Here is a 16489-nt window from a genome sequence, read left to right as displayed (position 1 = left end):
AGGCGCTTTACGTGTGTTTGGGAGGATCTTTGTATACATAAATATAATATATGTACATACATATATATAGGATAGGTTAGGTTAAGGCAGTAGCCGGGAGGGGGGATGTGAGCCTCCCGCCCCCGAGCTCACTTGGACCTATAGAAGGTCCGTTGTGTTGCCGCTTGGGCATGTGCCCCTTCTCGTTGCCTGAACCGTGAGAGCAGACTAATGAAGGTTAAGGGCAGTCCCATCCGGTGGCTTGGATGTATTTGGACAAGGTCCCTGGTTTGATTACGGACAGGTCCGAAATGTCCGTGAGGAAAACGGCCCCGAGAATACGAAGACGACGATTTCCAAGGGCTGGGCAGTGGCAGAAGAAGTGGGGGACCGATTCCTCCTCCTCCTCGTCGCGACAACTCCTGCAGAAGTCGTTATGAGGGATTGACAGTCTAGAGGCGTGAGTGCCGATCTGCCAGTGTCCCGTAATGGCTCGAGTAACTGCAGAGCACTGTGCTCTGCTGAGTCTATACAGCTCTGCTGAGCGCTTGAAACTTTACAGGAGACGGTTTGCTGCCATCTCCTATTGGCATTTTGCTCGAACAATTCGTGCATTAGGAGCCTGCACGTAGCCACGGGCATCGCTACCTGCTCCCTCTCCGATAGGAGAGGGATCGTAGTACCCTGCCTGGCTAGCTCGTCGGCGGCGTCGTTCCCCTCGATGTTCATGTGGCTGGGGACCCATATAAGGAAGAGATCTAACTGCTCTGCGATCTCGCGCAGAAACCTGCGGCAGTCATTTACTGTCGCTTAGTTCGACGATATTGAGCCTAGAGCTTTAATAGCCGCTTGGCTGTCCGAAAAAACGCACACTAAGTGCGTGTCTAGACGTAGTTTCGAGACGATAGAAATGGCCTCCTTGATGGCTTCAATCTCCGCTTGGAACACATTACAGTGGTCCGGGAGCCTGAAGCAATGACTGATTTTCAGCCCGCTGCAGTAGACTCCGCCTCCCACGCGGCCGTCTAGCTTTGAGCCATCAGTGTAGAAGTGAACCGCATTTGCAGGTCCTGGTTCGCCCATCTCCTAGTCCTCGCTAGGTAAGATTGATACCTGGAAGGGCGTCGAGAGGTGATCATTAGGAATACAGTAATCTGTCCTCTCTGGTAATTGCAGGAGTCTCATCAGGAGTCCCGAGTGCCCAAGCACGGACGCCTTCCACAGTCTGGCTTCTCTCATTCTGAGGGCAGAAAGTTTTGCCACCTTCTTTCCCATGAGATCTACAGGGAGGAGGTCCAGCACAGTATCCAGGGCTTCCCTGGAGTAGTGCATAGCCCGCCAGTGATGCATAGCACTTCCATGCGTTGAACTCTGCTGAGTTTATTGAGGCATGTCCTTCTGTCTAAGGCAGGCCACCATACCACCACTCCATAGAGCATGATCGGTCGTATGATGACGGTGTAGAGCCACCGGACTATATAGGGGGTCATTCCCCATTTTAGTCCGATGGCTTTTCTGCAAGTATAGAGGGCCACTGTAGCTTTCTTTACTCTGTCCTCTATGCTCAATTTCCTGTCGAGCTTTCTGTCGAGGATTAGGCCAAGATACTTGGCGTTGCTGCTGAAAACTAGCGCTTCCCCACATAGTCTAGGGGGAACCAGTACCGGAACTTTGTACTTCCTAGTGAAAAGCACCAGTTCCATTTTAGACGGGTTGACGCCTAACCCGCATTTGTCTGCCCATTTGGACATTTTCGTGAGAGTACTTGTCATGCACTCACACAACGTCTGCGGAAATTTTCCGAAGAGTGCTATAGCAACATCGTCCGCATACGCCACCCCACGGCGGCCACCCCCTCTATATCCCGCAGCAGCTCGTTCACTGCCACGTTCCATAGGAGGGGCGAGAGGACTCCGACCTGAGGGGTGCCTCTGCTGACAAATCTGATGGACGTTGACGCCCCAGTGATGCCTCAACCGTCCTGCATTGTAGCATCTGATCGATCAGGCTCACCGTCCGGGAGTCAACCCCCAGGTCCGTCAGTGCACCCGAGATGGCGGTCGGGAGGATGTTATTAAAGGCGCCTTCTATGTCGAGGAAGGCTACGAGGGTGTACTCCTTACAGTTAAGGGACGCTTCTATAATCGATGTGACCGTGTGTAGGGCCGTTTCGGTGGATCTTCCCTTCCGATAGGCATGCTGGGAGTCTGAGATCAGACTGGACGGAATACACGCTGTGAGTTGCAGCCCCAGGAGCCGTTCCATCGCCTTTAGAAGAAAAGCCGATAGACTTATGGGTCTGAAATCTTTTGGGGCAGTGTGCGAGGTCTTGCCTGCCTTGGGTATGAATACGACTTTGGTCTGAAGCCAGGTGTCAGGAATGCACCCGTGGGAGAAGATTCCCTCGTAAATTATTTTGAGCCAGTTAATGGCTTTGTGTCCCGCGTGAATCAGTTGGGCAGGGAAAATGCCGTCTGGCCCCGCGGACTTGTAGGGTTTAAAACTTCTGATCGCCCAGGAAATGTTCTCCTGGTTTAGCAGTCTCAGGATGGCATTTGAGGCGACAGAAGGAGGCGTGAGGTAGTTGGGTCTGTTTTCATCGCAGCCAGGGAAGTGGGTATTTAGGAGAAGATTTAGCGACTCCTCGCTGGACGTAGACCACGACTGGTCGGTGTTCTTCAAGTAGCACAGGATGGGTGTTGTCTTCGAGAGAACTCTGCGCAAGCGTGAGGCTTCTGAGTTACTCTCGATTTCGCTGCAGAACTTACGTCAGGAGGCGCGTTTGGCTTTTCTAAGTTCTTTGTTGTAGGTTGACAGACTGGCTTTGTACTCGGCCCAGTTTTGCTCAACGTTTTCAGCCTTAGCTTTATTGAAGAGTCTCCGGGAGGCTTTCCGGAGTTCACCCAGTTTCGGATTCCACCATTCAGGTTTCTTCCGGCCTCTGTTCTTGCCAGAGGGGCATGCTTTGTCGAGCGCCTTATTGCAGGCGTCGGTAAAGATCTTAAGAAGACGAATCGTGGCCTCCGTGGAGAACTCCTCCTCAGATGGGGGCTCAGGGAGAACACGACAGAGGTAATCAGAATACCGAGTCCAGTTTGTCCGCCTGATGTTCCGGAATCGGACTGGCTTCGGCACTGAGAAGGAGAAGACAGTTTCCACGTACCTGTGGTCCGAGAAGGAGTGCTCTTCCAGGACCCTCCAGGATACAATGTTACGCTGTATCTCATGAGAGGCAAGCGTGAGGTCCAGGACCTCCTTGCGGCTTTTAATGATAAAGGTGGGATCACTACCCCGGTTTAATAAGACCATCTGAGTGGTCAGTAAGTAACTGAAAAGGTACTCACCCCTTTCGTTTGTGTCAGTGCTTCCCCACTGACAGTAATGTGCATTGGCGTCGCACCTCACAATTAGGCCGATGTTTTTGGCCGAACATTCTGCGATTAGAGCCCGAAGAGGCGCGTGTGGAGGGGGGTCTGGTTGATCATGCCCCATGTATGCGGAGCAGATCCTCAGTGAGCGCTCCTGGCCTTCGAGGCTCACTGCGGTGTGGTCTTCATTGCTGAAATTTGTGAGCAAAAATAAGTGCAACTCTCTTTTTGCAAGAATGCAGGTACAACTTTTACCTGCGGTTTCAGCTACGTATAGCTTGTAGTCAGAAGTCCTCAGACCGGAGACCCTGTTTCCGAGGATCCAGGGCGCCTGAATGAGGACTATGTCGGCTCCACCCTTGGCCAGGTGGAGCAGTAGAGCAGCGCATACTGCCTTACAATGGTGGAGGCTTATCTGCAGGATCGTCAGTGATATTCCTGAGGCTCACCTCCACCATTGTTGCTTCTAGATCGCTGTCGGGGGAATCCAGCTCCTGCCCGACAACGATGTGGCTGTGTCGACCACACCGTCCGTTTTGGCGAGGGGCTCTAGCGACTCCTCATTTAGGATGTCCTGGATGTCCTCTACCTTGGCCACCTTCCAATCGGCTGTGGTAAGGTGGGGGTTGCAGACCTGCAGTAGCCTGAGAATTTTCTCAGGCTCTGCAGGTTTTGCCGATACCCATGCTCTGGCTCTCGGGCGGCTGGGAACATCCTCCCATCCAGCCTCCAGCCTCCAGTTTCGCCCCTGGGTAGACCTCTTTCAGAGCCTTCATGTAGAGGGCCGCAGAGCGTCTTGGCAGGCGATGGCTTTCACCTTGCCTTGATGCCACCCTGCGTCCTCACACTTTGGCGGTGGTCCGCCGTTCTCCTCCAGTTCCTGTAGGAAACGGTCCTGGAGCTCGTTCTCCACCAGGTGCCACTTATCGCGAGGGACATGGCCGTCCTCGGCGCCCCTGTCCAGGACACCGATCAGGGTCTTGCCCCTCGCCAACTCACCGAACGACCGGTTCGTGAGGTGGGTCTTCACCCGCTTGGCTTGCTGGGCGTGGCCTGGCTAGTTAGCGGAGTCCTCCGCAGAGCGTTGTCGCTTGTTGGGGGCCTTGGCTGCGCCCTTTCCGGCTTTGGCTGGCTGGAAGAGTGGCAGGATTGAGGAGGCCCAAAGCCTCTGCTCCTTTCCTTCTGCCGACGCCCTAAAGTTCGGGTCCTCGTTGGACAGGATGAAAGCCGCTCGTCGCCTGTCCTGGTACGACGGCTTTCCTCTCCGTGGTGCAGAGACGCTGCTCGCCGGGGCCCCCATGGGTTCCTCGGTCCCGGTGCGCTTACCAGCCGCGATTACGCTCTGCTTGGCAGCCACCCCGGTCTCCGATTCGCCCTTGGAGCCACTCGACTTGGAAGGACAATCGGGTCTTTCGGGCTTTTCGGGCCCCCCCTCGCTGCGGCCGCTGCCTGAAGATGGTGGACCGACTCAGTCTCCTTCCCCGTCTTCTTTGGACCTGGTTTCCCAGGCGCTGGTACAGAGGAATTGGCTTGTCCCTCCGGTACTTTAAGAGGAGTACCGAGCTCCTTTGCGGTGTTTTTATTTGGTATTTTTGATTTGTTTGGCATTTTTGTTCCCAGGAGTAGGCGGGAAGGGGTTGGTCACCCGAGGCATAGCCCGCTTGCCCCAGGAAGCCTAATTTAAACTGGAGGTCGGCAGTTATCCAAAGTCCGCATATTAGTGACCGGGCACCCCCCCCGGCCATGCATCCCTCGGCATATAACAGTGTCACCTTGGATTGGGGTAATTTCACTGATAGTTTTCTTCTCTCCGCCCGACTACCATTCGCCAGCATCCTGGCAGAGACATGACCGTGCCAGGACCTGTTTCCACTTCCGCACTTCCACCGGTGTGTACAGTTACGGCGGGTGACGGTTCGCTCGCAACCCTCTGTGTTCTAGGTGGTGTGGGACGCAGGCTATTACTAACCGGAGCGGCTGCGCCTCAGTTCCGAGTTCATAGTTGTGCGAGCCGACCCGTCATCCGTTTGTCCCCTTGTAGCACCCGATGGCTGACGGCCACATACATATATAATATACATATAATCCTTCAATAGTGGATTTTTTACCACTATCGAAAAAAAATCTGTGAAAAAAAAGTCGAATCAGTGAAGGCGCCATTGATACCAAGGATAGTGGTAACATGTTTTTATACCCGATACTCAAAATGAACATAGAGCTATTTTAGATTTGTGGTGAAAATGGATGTGTGTAACGTCCAGAAGGAAACGTTTCCGACCCGATATATGTTTATTCCTGATGAGCATTAATAAGTAGTCGAGTCGATTGCGCCATATCCGTCTCTCCGTCTGTCCGTCCTTATGAGCGCCTAGTGCCCAAAGACTATAAGTGCTAGGGCAACGAAAATCATAGATAATGACTACATCTAACAGATTGCAGAATTTGGATCAGATCGTATAATTTGTATAGCCAAAAGGAACAAATCAATTTGCAGTGGCTACGCAGCGCCCGACGACACGTTCAGACACGTTTTTTTGTCGCTCCGGCACGCAATCTTTGTCGCTCAATGTAGCCACACTATGTATCGGGTATAAATGTAGAGCTGCGGTCGCAGCAGTAACTCATAACGTTCACCTACTTAGAACTTAGGAAAACCAAACGGCCTCATGGCGTAAATTCTGTACCGAAATCGAAAATAACTCAGAAGTTCTCTCAAAGACAACACCAACCCTGGGCTACCTGAAGAACGCCGACCTGTCTTGGACAACGTCAAGCAATAAGTTGCTAAATCTTCTCCTTAACACACACTTCCCAACTACTTCGCGTCTTCTTCCGTTGCCTCAAATGCTATCCTGAACCTGAACCAGGAGAACATATCCTGGGCGATCAATAGCTTTAAGCACTACAAGTCTGCGCGACCAGATAGCATCATCCTTGCCCAACTGATCCACGTTGTACAAAAAGACGGGTATATCTCTGCCACCTGGCTTCAGACCAAGGATTAATCCCTCCTCCAGACCGCCATCACGGGTGCACTAACGATTCCCGGATGGTGAGCCTAATCGATCAGATGCTACAATGCAGGACGGTTGAGGCATCACTGGGAACGTCAACGTCCACCATTAGTCTGCAGAGGTACACAGCAAGGCGGCTTCGTCGCTCCCCTACTACTGTGGGAGATAAAGGGTGCGAGCTAGGTGTTAACACGTCGAAAACGGAACGATGCTCTACGCCAGAAAGTACAAAATTCCGACACTGACTTCCCCAAAACTCTGTGGGGAAGCGCTAGCCCTAAGCAACAATGCGAAGTATCTTGGGCTGATCCTCGACAGAAAGCTCGATTGAAAAATTAGCATAGAGTATAGCGTAAAGAAGGCCACAGTAGCCCTCTATACCTGTAGAAAAATCCTCTAACTAAAATGGGGAATGACAGTGTAATTAATTCGGTGGCTATATACCGCCATCAAACGACCAACCATGCTTTATGGAGTGGTGGTATAATAGCCAGCACTAGACAAAAAAAACTTGTTTCAACAAACTTTGTAGAGTCTATCGCATGTCAGAGCTATGCGCAACTGACGGACTACGCACTACTCCAGGTAAAGCCCTGGATACCGTGCTAGACCTCCTTCTCGCAGATCTCATGGGAAAGAAGGTTGCAACACTTTCCGCCCTCAGAATGAGAAGCCAAACTATGTACTAGAAACTCAGTAATCCTGACTTGACTCTCGCAGTTACCAACGAGAACGGATTACTGTATTCCCTATTCAATCCCACTTAGGGAGGACTGGGAGATGGCCGAACCACTTTTACACTGATGGCTCAAAGCTAGACGGCATCAGTTATTGCTTCAAGCTCCTGGATCACTGTAGTGTGTTCCAAGCGGAGCTTGAGGCCATCAAAGAGGCCATTTCCGCTGTCTCCAAACTACCCTAGACATGCATTTAGTGTTTGTCTCCTCAGACAGCCAAGCACCTACTAAAGCTTTATGCTCAATATTCTCGTCGAGATCGCAGAGCAGTAAGATATTTTCCTTACCCGGTTATAGGGACATCGTGGGGAATAATGCCACCGACGAGCTAGCCAGGCAGGGCCCTACGATTTCTCTCTTATCAGAGAGGGATCAGGCTTCTTATGCACGAAATATTCGAGCAAAGTGCAAATAGGAGATGGCAGTAAACAATTTCCTCTCGAGATCGATATGGCCATATCGATCGAAGAAGCGCTTGGCAGGGCTGTATAGGCTCAGCAGAGCACAGTGCTTTGCCGTTACTCGAACCATCACGGGACACCGGCAGATCGGCACTCACGCCTTTATACTGTCAACCCATCACAATGACTTCTGCAGGAATTGTCGCGACGAGGAAGAGGAGGAATCAGTAGTTTTCGGCTTCTCGGAGCCCCTTTCCTCACGGACATTTTGGACCTGTCTGAAATCAAACCAGGGATCTTGTCCAAATTCATCCAAGCAAAGACTATACAATACCAAGATGTTGCATGAGGAACAAATTCTTTTTCAATTTTCGTTTGACGCTTCATGGTACGGGCGCGCGGGTCTATTACTTCAATTCTCTTTTACGCTACCTTCGCCTCCGAAATGCTACTCGGCTTCGTCAATGCCTCGGTCAGCGTCGAGTCGGTGTGTCTCAAGAGAAAGAATACAAAAACAAAATATGAATCGTCTGCGTGCTGAAACCGTAGGGCAGCGTGGTCGCTGATGTCTTTGGCGCGGCACAGTGGGGACTCAGCCAAAATAGTAAAAATTGTATTAGTGCTTTAGATCAATTCTAATAGAGAATTTTCCAATCGAATTTTCCCACTGTGCCGCTCCAAAGACATCGGCGATCCGCGACCACCGCTTCGACGGTGCTGAGGCTCGAGATTCCAGAATTGCCGAACAGACGAAACCGATGAGCAGCGGGGTCGCGGTAGAGACGAAGTACAGGCGAAAAGGGAATTGAAACCCCGCGCGTTCCCTCGTGCCTTTTGGGTTCTAATGTTAGGACCCGCCATAGAACAGCTTTTTGGTCGCTCATGCAACATCTTGGTATTGTATAGTCTTTGATCCAAGCCTCTGGATGGAACTGCCTTTGACTGACCTTTAACAGGTCCAAGTGAGCTTGGGGGTGGGTGTTTTATCCCCCATCCCCGGCTACCGCCATAGCCTAACCTAATCTAAGTTCAACAACTTCTTTAACTGCGCTGGAGCTCCTTTCCCGGACGTATTTTGTCAGAGGCCTTGGCGCAGATAAACATTAAAGACGACTCTGCTGATGCACTGAAATCTGTACTCGCTACCGCAGCAAAGTTCTCACACACCTCAAGAGATGGCTGTGGAAACCAACCAAAACAGAACTAATCTGGAAATCGAACAACTTGTATTGGAAAAACGACGATTGCGAAGTGAATGGCAGTCGTACAGATCGCCATCTTCAAAGCAACGGCGAAAAGATTATACGCGCAATCTCACTAAGGCTCTAAAAAGAGAAGAAGACGCCCAACTCCGCTACATGCAGAAACTGTCACCAATAAGCACAATGCATCCACTGTGGAGGGCCCATCAAATTTAAGCGTTCCAATAGAAACATTCATGCCATTACGAGATCCCAAGGGCAGTAGGTCCCGAAGTGACGAAGAAAGAGTCCATCTGCTAGTCCGAACCCTTCAACTATTTCAAACGTGATCCCATCGTGATTAAGTGACACTTTACAAGTGCCCTCAGAGCTTATCGAATTTCGGCTAAGCAGACTCTTAAAAATCATCGAAAAGCATATAAAGCCCCAAAAGTCATCTAGTTTTGACATAAAACTTCCGGAAGCGATGATAGAACAGACAAAAGACACGGGTACTTTCCACAAAAATGGAGGAAGTCGATTAAAGTTATGATGATCATCGTCGCACAGACCAATAAGCCTTATTTCTTGTCTTTCAAATCTATTTAAAAAAGTCCTGCTGCGCGTCAACCTAAACTAGCACAACGGGAATATTGTACGGCACTATTCCTAGATGTCGACTAAGCATTCGACCGAGTCTGGCTAGCCAAACTTGTGTAACTTTAGTAACTTCCCAACTAGACCCCCATCTATTAAATGTGCAGAGTTGGCTTGTAGATTGACGCATACAAGTAAACGAAAAAAAACTTGTTTCTAAACAATGCACGTGCCACGCAAGCCAACGGAAACCCAAGAAGACGTATCTTACAATTGAAGCAAGAAACCTGCACTGCCTAAGAAGCGCTCGCTCTCCTGTAAACATGGACTATAAACAACTACAACTCCGTGCTGAAACCAATCTAGACGTATGGCTCCGAGTTATGGGGCACCACAAGCAGAAGCAGAATCCTGAGAACCATATACACTTGTGCATCAATCGCGTAAATAATGATACTAAAACGGACAGCAAACATTAAGAAAAAATCACCTTCAATCCGAATCCCCTTGCAAGATCGCTACTCCAAGATTACAGACACTGACGACTGCAGCGCAACGAACAGCCTGCTCAGCGACAGATTTCTTTTAGGGCCGTATGACCGTATAATAAGATTTGATCACTGTTCCTTTTTTAAAAGTGGAGACGAAATAAATAAATAAAATATCTACAAAAAAAATAAAAAGTTTTTTTGATCTGTGTTTTGTTTCGGATACTACCATAGTATTGTTAACCCGAGCTCTTCGAGCTTACTATACCTAAAGACTCCTAACATCCTACTTTCGAAGAGTCGCTCGATATTGGATCGGGCCGGTCGGGTGGTCTATGTGTCCGTTGCTTGTGTCCGTAATGCCGTGTTTACGAAGCTTAATAACCTCATAAGATATTTTAATTGGTCCGCTCTGTGGTCTTGTACTGGCGTCATAAAATGCACAAACATTTTTTTCAATGTACTCGACACCCTTTTTAATACTTGAGTACCTTTCTTTTCCGATTAGATCTTGGAAATCACCTTGGCTTACCAAAGACTTTATAATAATTTTCCAAAAGTTGGTTCTCCTTCTCTCTCTGGCTACGTAATAGCGCGGTAAAATTTCTCCCTTCTTAGCGCAAAGTACTATAGGAATTAACAGCAGTTAACAGTTTAACAGCTTCGTAAATCGTTTGTTCTCTTTCGTAGATCAGACGCGTTTTTGTTTTGCGCTCCGCATATTTCCCTTTTGTTTTGCATAAACAGCCGGTGTTTTCATAAATAAACTTTAATTAACTTCCTAAACAGCCTACAATCTAGAAATCTATTCTATTCTGCGAGTGCATACCTTTTCATTTGTTTTAAAACATTATTTATTTAACTTCTAATTCTAATTTCGGCATTGGCTTGTCGTGTTTGTGTTGATGCAGTGAGTACGCATTATATTGCATTACAGCTCTCGTCTTGTAGCTTTGGTTGTTTTATTGGACGTTGACATGCAATGACTGCATCTTTCAAGAGGCGATGCAATTACTTCACCGTCAAGTGGCCCCTGTGACACCAGCAGAAGGCTGTTACGCGAGCATGCAGGAAAGATAGCTGTTAGACTAATATTCGAGGAAGATTAGCACGAAAGTTTCTAAGAGAACTAGACATGCATTCAAAATAAACTTAAAAATACCACTACAATTACTAATTACTGGAAAGGTGTGTAAGGATTAGTAATTTAATAAGAGGAAGAGAATTAGTGGTGGATATGACATGGTAGAGGGAATTATAATCCGAGCATAAGACCCTAAACGGTTCATGCAAGGAATAATTCGATCTACAAAGTGGAAGTGTAAGTGGAACAACGGTATAAAATTTCTAGTAGGTCTAATAGGAATCGTGAAGTTTATGCGGCTCAACAGATCAGGGCTGTCTATGTCACCCTTGATCAAGCTATGCATAAAAATCACACCAAGCATTTTTCTACGGTTAACTAAGGATGGAAGATTTACTAATAGCAGTCTAGTTTTATCACTCTCTCCCTATCACCCCAACGTCAATAACTGGATTGATAGCCGTTTGTTTTGAGATATGTATTATTTTTTTAAATTTTTTTCAAATTTTTTATTATGGAGTTTTCTGTTGTATGTGCCAAAAAATCTTGTCGGAAAGAGGTCACCCATGATCAACCGAGTATCCCCTGCTGGCTCTGCGATAGCGTAGTGCACGCAAAATGCGCTGGGCTTACGGGCCTCGTGGGCGATGCCATATTAAAACGTAATGGCTTGCACTAAAGTTGTGAGGCATGCCGTGCGGTTGAGACTGATATGGTCATATTTATGAGGTAGACGCGGAAGGGCTTTATGGAGCTGACCGTTGGCTTTAAAAAGCAGTACGATCGGCTCCTAGCCATGGAGTCTCAATTTCGCAGTCTGCAACTGCTGAATGAGTCTCTAAGGCGTAAAAGGGTCGCTCCGCGGGATCTGCAAGTGCCAACCGTCACTCAGCCGCTGGCGGCCAAAAAATTGACTCCGACCACTCCAAGTGTGCAGCAGTTAATCTCGTTTGCCACTCCAAGGGCAACGACAGCTCGCCTCGGAGAATGTGCAGCCAAGTGCGTCTGCAGCGTTCGTGTCCGTGGTGTCCGCAAGTTTTTCTATTTGTCCCGTCTATTTCGATCCCACCAGTAAATAGACGTTCCGGACCTCCGGATATTGCCACCACAGGTACTAGGCCTGTAGTGCCTAAAACACTGGTGGGGATCCCACCAAAACGACAAGTTTTTGTCTCACGGCTGGCCCCTAACTTCACATCTAATGATGTAACTGATTTTATTCAACGAAAAATAAAAGCCGTGAGTTAAAGGTGGAGAAGTTTAATTTATCTTATGCCAGAGAGATAGCTTCATTCCAAATAAGTGTCTCCCCAACTGATTTTAAAACCATTTTCTCTGCCAAATTTTGGCCAGAGCAGAGTTCAAGGCTAAGAAGAAGAATAGGCCCCCCATAAGCCTGTTACAAATCATCCCAATGTGCCCAATGTTTCTCAGCTTCCCGTCCTGTTTCCACCCTTCCAAGAAACTAACTTCTCTTGTAGTAACCTATCAAAATGTTAGAGGCTTACGTAGTAAGCTCAGCATTCTTTTCCGGGATAGTGTTGCATTTGCTTCCCACGTTATTGTGTTTACTGAATCCTGGTTAAAGCCGGACGTTCTTAGTTCCGAGGTTTTGGCAGGTCGGTACACATATTTTAGAAAGGACCGTTCGTATCGACGTATAGGAGGGGTTCTGATTGCAGTAGACTCAAAATTCATGTCGGAACACTTCACAGTCCAGATTCAACAAGAACTGGATTTCCTATGTGTAAAACTGATTCTTACCGCTTTCGCTATATTCATTACTTGCTCACATACTCCACCTTCTTCAGATATCTCAATTAACGAGCAGCATCTGCTTGATTGCTTGATCTGTGCTTTGTATCGGATCCGACCATAGTGTTGTTAATCCGAGCCCTTCCGCTCTCAGGACCCTAAACAGTTTTACTGTTTCGTCCGCATACCCATCCTCGCGATCATGTTGTAATACGTCGGCAAATAATGATAATGATTTTTCCAAACCACCTATTCTGAGGAAAGCTAGTGTGGTCATCCGTACCCATACGGTTTACCGAGGTCGAACGGCATTTTCAGTCCCTTGTTAAATGAATGTTCTTTACTTCATGATCTTCGCCTAGTTAAGCAGGTGTTTTCACCGGGTCCAGACGGGGTTCCAAGCTGTATACTCAGGAACTGTGCAGACGCTCTGTATGGACCCTTGCTTAAACTATTCACTCTGTCCATTGATTCTTCATGCTTCCCCACGATCTGGAAGGAATCGCTTATAATTCCTGTCCATACGAAAGGAAGCAAGGCTGACGCGAAGAATAAAATAAGTATTTCTAATATATCCGCTATTCCTAAAATGTTTGAGAATATTTGAATTCCGCATCTGCAAAATCTCTGCAAACAACAACCAAAAATGTATTAGAGTTTATCTCCTTCATTATCAAAGGCTTTCAAGGTAATCTACAGACGAATTTTATTTGAGGAAACTGTGGGCAGTTTTCTAGCACACGTTAAGAAATATTTGCCTTAATGCAATCGTATGATGTAAAGGTATAAAGTTAATCATTCAAGGTGGCTTTCGCAGTCGGTAGACCAACACTAAAATATAGCCAGGCTGGAATGCGTTTAAAACATAAATTTGCAAGTGATCTTGTATCCGACACATATATTTCAAAGCAGCAATTAATTCATGCTGCTTCCGTTTCTGCGAAAAAGGTTAAAAGGATGATTTGTTTAACGAGTTAAATGTCATCAGGGAAGAACAGACAGCGATCACGACAGGAGGCCAACCATTTTCGGTGATTATACCCCTTACCCCTGAAGAAGCATTGGCGTCTTTGTTTCAAAATTGACTTACCAAACAGCATATCAATAAAGCTCGTGGCTGCAACATTTTCCCCCCATATTCAGCACTTCAAGTAGTCAACACGATTTGCAGACCAACTCAAATAGAATTCTGTGAAAATTTTCTCAGGTTTCGATGCAAAAAAATAAAGTCGAAAAAATATTGGTCCTGCAAAAAGAGTTTATATCTGAAATGAGAAATAGTAAGCTACGGATTCGATGGACCTACTGTTCAAAGCTTATATAAGCAGAAGTTTCGATCAGAGGAACCTGCTTCCTGTAGGAAAGGCAGTAACGAGAGTACCATCAACACAGAGAGAATCGAATAGAAACGAGGATCGAGTAATCGGTGGTAGTAGAGTTTGAGCTATGAGAGAGAGAGAGTGTGTTCTCGGTGCGCGGCGTAAGTGAAAGCGAGAGAAGAAAGATTATAAAACACTGTATAAAATTAAATATAAGAAGAAAGGATGTAGTAAAGTTATAATTTGTAAATGAATTCGTCGAATGAATGCAAGAATATTCTTGAGCAGAATGGGGGCGGAAAGTTTCGTCAAGAAAGCTATTCCACAGCAGCAATTCAGTTTTAGTAGACAGCACAGGACCCCGGAACAAGTTCAGAGAGTGGTTCAACACATGCTCAACGCTTATGAAACCAAAAAATATTTTCACAATCAAGGAAGCTATTTCAGACATAAAAACGAGGGGGAACGGTGTGGGTTGCTGCGGCGACCGCAACTCTCCATTTATACCCAATCCATAGTCAGTATGGCTCTCCTCCGGCAGACGGCGCTAATATTAAACGACACGACAAAGAGTGCGTGCGAGAGAGACAGAAAATCAGTCTGAGCGTGTCGAGGGGGCTCTGTATACCCACTGCAAATAGATTTGTTCCTTTTGGTTATAAAAATGATCCGATCTGATTCAGATTCAGCAATCTAATAGATATAGTCATTCTCTATGATTGTGCGTTTTAGTTTTCTCGTATCTTCAATATTGTGGATCCCACAGATTTTCGTTCTTTGAGGGGGCGGAAGGAGCTGGGGCGAAATTTTGAAATATACGTTTTATAGTGAAATCTAACAGGTGTGTGGATATGAAATTTGGTCACTCTAGAGAGAGACAGGGCGAGAAAAAATTAAATTTTGTTGCTCTAGCTTTTATAGTCTTTAAGCACTAGGAGTTCATAGGGACGGACGGATGGACGGACAGCCAGACATGGCTGAATCGACTCGGCTATTGATGCTGATCAAGAATATATACACTTTATGGGGTCGGAAACGGTTCCTTCTGGACGTTACAAACATCCACTTTTACCACAAATCTAATATACCGCTATACTAATTTTGAGTATCGGGTATAATGATCAGAGCTGGAGTTCCACAAGGCAGCGTTCTGGTGCCAATCTTGGCCGCTCACAGTATTCAGACATAAAATCATTTCTGAGTGAATGAATCATTTCAGACTTAAAAATTGTCAGAGCTGGAGTTCCACTAGGCAGCATTCTTGGGCCATTTCTGTGCACTATATTCACATGCGACATGCCGTTACCACACGTCAACCCAGGTAACTTGCTGGTCGCCACTTACGTTGATGATACTGCCATTCTCCCAACATCCACCTGCTACGGAGCCGTTGCTGAACAACTCCAAATTTACCTCGAATCCGTGGAAAAATGGTCAACAAAATGGAACATCACACTTCTCCACTTCGTTAAAAGCCTGATATGGGGATATCAGAACTACAGTCATCAAATGCCAAAAAAAAACTTAAAAAGTTGCACTGGCTCATCAACTCAAAAAGTAAGCTTCTCCTACGCAGTAAAGTCTTGTTGTACAAGGCAATGATAATCCCTATATTGACATACGCCTGGAGACGTTCAGCGAAGACGCATCTCAATAAAATCAGAGTCATGCAAGCGAGGGCTCTAAGGGCGATGACAGGTGCCCCGTGGTTTCCACAATGCTGGAAAGAGATCTCCTCATCCAAAAAGTTGGCGATCAAATTAACCATCATAGCAGTCGATACAACGATAACCATCAAAACGAAGCAGCTAGAGATGTACATATACATATAAACCTAACAATGAAACTCTTAAAATATGTAGTAAGCCAATGCAAATATCATTAGCATTAGATAATAGTTTAAGTAATGCTGATTTTTAATAAAAAATAACAAAAAAAGCCTTGGAATTCATCTTTGTGCTGAACAAAACTTCGAACGGTAATAATTTCGTCAACATGTGAATGTGGGAGCTAATTGCTTTTTGCACAGACGGTGCATACTTAGATCATTTTGACGGCTCTTCTGCTGAAAACTTTGATATGATCGAAAGGATTAAGCGGTTGACCCTTTCGACTTGACCATTACCTCTTGCAACACCAGTAGTTGACCAGGCATGCTAATGAGGAACTCAGTAAATGTATTGGCCATGAATACAACGCCTCTGTCGCTTATCATGCGCCTCGGGAATCCAAAACGTTGGACCACTCGGTGAGCTTCTTGATTACCTCTTCGCAGCCTGTAGACTTCTTTAAAAACATCCAGACAATATTTGAAAAGCCATCAACCACCCCACTGCCAAAATAAACTTGTACTGTTTCGACGTCGCATCCATCGGACCCAAGTGATTGATATGCACCGTATGGAGTGGTACATCGCGGTTGTCGATGCAAAGCAAAAGGCCTTCTTGGTTTCCCCATCTTTTTGCTGTGAATTATACAACTTATGCAACTAGCTCTAAAATTATTTTCCTTTCCCTCTAAGTGGGGGGATGTAAGACTGCTGCTGAATATTATGCATCGTTTTTCG

At 46.8% G+C, this 16489-nt stretch overlaps 1 protein-coding gene and 1 long non-coding RNA gene across 7 annotated transcripts in view; both read left to right on the top strand.

The window, feature by feature from the left end:
- Ranbp16 (Ran-binding protein 16) overlaps positions 1 to 16489 on the top strand; it is a 292018-nt gene that overhangs the window by 134033 nt on the left and 141496 nt on the right. The window lies entirely within an intron of this gene.
- LOC117184759 (uncharacterized) lies at positions 13311 to 15699 on the top strand. The gene is made up of 2 exons (XR_004470204.1): positions 13311 to 14084; positions 15143 to 15699. It is a non-coding gene; the product is annotated as an uncharacterized lncRNA (long non-coding RNA).

Source organism: Drosophila pseudoobscura, chromosome X (assembly GCF_009870125.1).
Source record: "Drosophila pseudoobscura strain MV-25-SWS-2005 chromosome X, UCI_Dpse_MV25, whole genome shotgun sequence".
NCBI lineage: Eukaryota > Metazoa > Arthropoda > Insecta > Diptera > Drosophilidae > Drosophila > Drosophila pseudoobscura.
The sequence above is the reverse complement of the archived record's forward strand: the minus strand, read 5'-3'. Positions and strand labels throughout refer to the sequence as shown.